The sequence below is a fragment of the Tursiops truncatus genome, chromosome 15, assembly GCF_011762595.2.
Source record: "Tursiops truncatus isolate mTurTru1 chromosome 15, mTurTru1.mat.Y, whole genome shotgun sequence".
NCBI lineage: Eukaryota > Metazoa > Chordata > Mammalia > Artiodactyla > Delphinidae > Tursiops > Tursiops truncatus.
Window position 1 is genome coordinate 55007875 of NC_047048.1, and position 6002 is coordinate 55013876.

Genomic DNA, 6002 nt, shown 5'->3' on the forward strand with positions numbered 1-6002 from the left:
TCTGTTTTTGTGCCAGTACCATACCGTCTTGATTACTGTAGCTTTGTAGTATAGTCTGAGGTCAGGGAGCCTGATTCCTCCAGCTCCGTTTTTCGTTCTCAAGATTGCTTTGGCTATTCAGGGTCTTTTCTGTTTCCAAATTGTGAAATTTTTTGTTCTAGTTCTGTGAAAACTGCCAGTGGTAGTTTGATAGGGATTGCATTGAATCTGTAGATTGCTTTGGGTAGTAGAGTCATTTTCACAATGTTGATTCTTCCAATCCAAGAACATGGTATATCTCTCCATCTATTTGTATCATCCTTAATTTCTTTCATCAGTGTCTTATACTTTTCTGCATACAGGTCTTTTGTCTCCTTAGGTAGGTTTATTCCTAGATATTTTATTCTTTTTCTTGCAATGGTAAATGGGAGTGTTTTCCTGATTTCACTTTCAGATTTTTCATCATTAGTGTATAGGAATGCCAGAGATTTCTGTGCTTTAATTTTGTATCCTGCTACTTTACCAAATTCATTGCTTAACTCTTCTTCTTTTCCGGTAGCATCTTTAGGATTCTCTATGTATAGTATCATGTCATCTACAAACAGTGACAGCTTTACTTCTTTGCTGAATTGGATTCCTTTTATTTCCTTTTCTTCTCTGATTGCAGTGGCTAAAACTTCCAAAACTATGTTGAATAAGAGTGGTGAGAGTGGGCAACCTTGTCTTGTTCCTGATCTTAGTGGAAATGGTTTCAGTTTTTCAACACTGAGGACGATGTTGGCTGTGGGTTTGTCATATATGGTCTTTATTATGTTGAAGAAAGTTCCCTCTATGCCTACTTTCTCGAGGGTTTTTATCATAAATTGGTGTTGAATTTTGTCAAAAGCTTTCTCTGCATCTATTGAGATGATCATATGGTTTTTCTCCTTCAATTTGTTAATATGGTGTATCACGTTGATTGATTTGCATATATTGAAGAATCCTTGCATTCCTGGAATAAACCCCACTTGATCATGGTGTATGATCCTTTTAATGTGCTGTTGGATTCTGTTTGCAAGTATTTTGTTGAGGATTTTTGCATCTACGTTCATCAGTGATATAGGCCAGTAGTTTTCTTTCTTTGTGACATCCTTGTCTGGTTTTGGTATCAAGGTGATGGTGGGCTCATAGAAGGAGTTTGGGAGTCCTCCTCCCTCTGCTATATTTTGGAAGAGTTTGAGAAGGACAGGTGTTAGCTCTTCTCTAAATGTTTGGTAGAATTCGCCTGTGAAGCTATCTAGATCTGGGCTTTTGTTTGTCCAAAGATTTTTAATCACAGTTTCAATTTCAGTGCTTGTGATTGGTCTGTTCATATTTTCTATTTCTTCCTGATTCAGTCTTGGCATGTTGTGCATTTCTAAGAATTTGTCCATTTTTTCCAGGTTGTCCATTTTATTGGCATAGAGTTGCTTGTAGTAATCTCATGATCTTTTGTATTTCTGCAGTGTCAGTTGTTACTTCTTTTTCATTTCTAATTCTATTTTTTTTACATCTTTATTGGAATATAATTGCTTTACAATAGTGTGTTAGTTTCTGCTTTATAACAAAGTGTATCAGTTATACATATACATATGTTCCCATATCTCTTCCCTCCTGCATCTCCCTCCCTCCCACCCTCCCTATTCAACTCCTCCAGGGGGTCACAACGCACCAAGCTGATCTCTCTGTGCTATGCGGCTGCTTCCCACTAGCTAACTACCGTACGTTTGGTAGTGTATATATGTCCATGCCTCTCTCTCGCTTTGTCACAGCTTACCCTTCTCCCTCCCCATATCCTCAAGTCCATTCTCTAGTAGGTCTGTGTCTTTATTCCTGTCTTACCCCTAGGTTCTTCATGACACTTTTTTTTCTTAAATTCCATATATATGTGTTAGCATATGGTATTTGTCTTTCTCTTTATGACTTACTTCACTCTGTATGAAAGACTCTAGGTGTATCCACCTCATTACAAATAGCTCAATTTCATTTCTTTTTATGGCTGAGTAATATTCCATTGTATATATGTGCCACATCTTCTTTATCCATTCATCCGATGATGGACACTTAGGTTGTTTCCATCTCCGGGTATTCTAAATAGAGCCGCAATTAACATTTTGTTACATGACTATTTTTGAATTATGGTTTTCTAATTCTGTTGATTTGAGTCTTCTCCCTTTTTTTCTTGAGTCTGGTTAACAGTATCAATTTTGTTTATCTTCTCAAAGAACCAGCTTTTGCTTTTGTTGATCTTTGCTATCGTTTCCTTCATGTCTTTTTCATTTATTTCTGATCTGATCTTTATGATTTCTTTCCTTCTGCTAACTTTGTGGTTTTTTGTTCTTCTTTCTCTAATTGCTTTAGGTGCAAGTTTAGGTTGTTTATTCGAGATGTTTCCTGTTTCTTAAGGTAGTATTGTGTTGCTATAAACTTTCCTCTTAGAACTGCTTTTGCTGCATTCCATAGGTTTTGGGTCATCGTTTCTCCATTGTCATTTGTTTCTAGGTGTTTTTTGATTTCCTCTTTGATTTCTTCAGTGATCACTTCGTTATTAAGTAATGTATTGTTTAGCCTCCATGTGTTTGTATTTTTTACAGATCTTTTCCTGTAATTGATGCCTAGTCTCATAGCATTGTGGTCGGAAAGATACTTGATACAATTTCAATTTTCTTAAATTTGCCAAGGCTTGTTTTGTGACCCAAGATATGATCCATCTTGGAGAATGTTCCATGAGCACTTGAGAAAAATGTGTATTCTGTTGTTTTTGGATGGAATGTCCTATAAAGATCAATTAAGTCCATCTTGTTTAATGTATAATTTAAAGCTTGTGTTTCCTTACTTATTTTCATTTTGGATGACCTGTCCATTGGTGAAAGTGGGATGTTAAAGTCCTCTACTATGAATGTGTTATTGTTGATTTCCCCTTTTATGGCTGTCAGTATTTGCCTCATGTATTGAGGTGCTTCTATGTTGGGGGCATAAATATTTACAATTGTTATATTTTCTTCTTGGATCAATCCCTTGATCATTATGTAGTTTCCTTCTTTGTCTCTTCTAATAGTCTTTATTTTAAAGCCTATTTTGTCTGATATGAGAATTGCTACTCCAGTTTTCTTTCGGTTTCCATTTGCATGGAATATCTTTTTCCATCCCCTCACTTTCAGTCTGTATGTGTCTCTAGGTTTGAAATTGGTCTCTTGTAGACAGCATATATATGGGTCTTGTTTTTGTATCCATTCAGCCAGTCTGTGTCTTTTGGTGGGAACATTTAATCCATTTACATTTAAGGTAATTATCGATATGTATTTTCCTATTCCCATATTCTTAATTGTCTTGGGTTTGTTATTGTAGGTCTTTTCCTTCTCTTGTGTTTCTTGCCTAGAGAAGTTCCTTTAGCATTTGTTGAAAAGCTAGTTTGGTGGTGCCGAACTCTCTCAGCTTTTGCTTATCTGTACAGGTTTTAATTTCTCCATCAAATCTGAATGAGATCCTTGCTGGGTAGAGCAATCTTGGTTGTAGGCTTTTCTCCTTCATCACTTTAAGTATGTCCTGCCAGTCCCTTCTAGCTTGCAGTGTTTCTGCTGAAAGATTACCTGTTAACCTTATGGGAATTCCCCTGTATGTTATTTGTTGTTTTTCCCTTGCTGCTTTTAATATGTTTTCTTTGTATTTAAGTTTCAACAGTTTGATTAATATATGTCTTGGCATGTTTCTCCTTCAATTTATCCTGTATGGGACTCTCTGTGCTTCCTGGACTTGATTAACTATTTCCTTTCCTATATTAGGGAAGTTTTCAACTATAATCTCTTCAAATATTTTCTCAGTCCCTTTCTTTTTGTCTTCTTCTGGAACCCCTATAATTCGAATGTTGGTGCGTTTAATGTTGTCCCAGAGGTCTCTGAGACTGTCCTCAGTTCTTTTCATTCCTTTTTCTTTATTCTGCTCTGCAGTAGTTATTTCCACTATTTTATCTTCCAGGTCACTTATCTGTTCTTCTGCCTGAGTTATTCTGCTATTGATCCCATCTAGAGTATTTTTAATTTCATTTATTGTGTTGTTCATCATTGTTTGTTTCATCTTTAGTTCTTCTAGGTCCTTGTTAAATGTTTCTTGCATTTTCTCTATTCTATTTCCAAGATTTTGGATCATCTTTACTATCATTACTCTGAATTCTTTTTCAGGTAGACTGCCTATATCCTCTTCATTTGTTAGGTCTGGTGGGTTTTTATCTTGCTCCTTCATCTGCTGTGTGTTTTTCTGTCTTCTCATTTTGCTTATCTTACTGTGTTTGGGGTCTCCTTTTTGCAGGCTGCAGGTTCGTAGTTCCCGTTGTTTTTGGTGTCCGTCTCCAGTGGCTAAAGTTGGTTCCATGGGTTGTGTAGTCTTCCTGGTAGAGGGGACTAGTGCCTGTGTTCTGGTGGATGAGGCTGGATCTTGTCTTTCCGGTGGGCAGGTCCATGTCTGGTGGTGTGTTTTGGGGTGTCTGTAGACTTATTATGATTTTAGGCAGCCTCTCTGCTAATGGGTGGGGTTGTGTTCCTGTCTTGCTAGTTGTTTGGCATAGGGTGTCCTGCACTGTAGCTTGCTGGTCGTTGAGTGAAGCTGGGTGCTGGTGTTGAGACAGAGATCTCTGGGAGATTTTCACCGTTTGATATTATGTGGAGCTGGGAGGTCTCTTGTGGACCAGTGTCCTGAAGTTTGCTCTCCCACCTCAGAGGCACAGCACTGATTCCTGGCTGCAGCACCAAGAGCCTTTCATGCACACAGCTCAGAGTAAAAGGGAGAAAAAGTAGAAAGAAATAAAGAGGATAAAAGAAAAGAAAGTAAGGTAAAATAAAATAAAGTTATTAAAATAAAAAAATAATTATTAAGAAAAATATTTTTTTAAATGTAAACAAAAAAAAAAAGAAGAAGAAGAAGAAACGGACGGGTAGAACCCTAGGACAAGTGTTGAAAGCCAAGTTATACAGACAAAATCTCACACAGAAGCATACACATACACACTCAGAAAAAGAGGAGAAGCGGAGAAAATAATAAATCTTGCTCTCAAAGTCCACCTCCAAATTTGGGATGATTCGTTGTCTATTCAGGTATTCCACAGATGCAGGGTACATCAAGTTGATTGTGGAGATTTAATCCACTGCTCCTGAGGCTGCTGGGAGAGATTTCCCTTTCTCTTCTTTATTCGCACAGCTCCCGGAGTTCAGCTTTGGATTTGGCCCCGCCTCTGCGTGTAGGTCTCCGGAGGGCATCTGTTCTTCGCTCAGACAGGACGGGGTTAAAGGAGCCACTGATTCGGGGGCTCTGGCTCTCTCAAGCTGGGGGGAGGGAGGGAGACGGAGTGCGGGGCGAGCCTGTGGCGGCAGAGGCCAGTGTGACGTTGCACCAGCCTGAGGCGCGCCGTGCGTTCCACCGGGGAAGTTGTCCCTGGATCCTGGGACCCTGGCAGTGCCGGGCTGCACAGGCTTCCCGGAAGGGAGGTGTGGAGAGTGACCTGTGCTCGCACACAGGCTTCTTGGTGGCGGCAGCAGCAGCCTTAGCGTCTCATGCTCATCTCTGGGATCCGCACTGTTAGTCGCGGCTCGCGCCCGTCTCTGGAACTCCTTTAAGCAGCGCTCTTAATCCCCTCTCCTCGCGCACCAGGAAACAAAGAGGGAAGAAAAAGTCTCTTGCCTCTTCATCAGATCCAGACTTTCTCCCGGACTCCCTCCCGGCTAGCCGTGGTGCACTAACTCCCTGCAGGCTGTGTTCATGTTGCCAACCCCAGTCCTCTCCCTGCGCTCCGACCGAAGCCCGAGCCTCAGCTCCCGGCCCCGCCCGCCCCGGCGGGTGAGCAGACAAGCCTCTCGGGCTGGTGAGTGCTCGTTGGCAACGATCCTCTGTGCGGGAATCTCTCTACTTTGCCCTCCGCACCCCTGTGGCCGCGCTTTCCTCCGCGGCTCCGAAGCTACCCCGCCTCCGCCACCCGCAGTCTCCGCCCGCGAAGGGGCTTCTAGTGTGTGGAAACC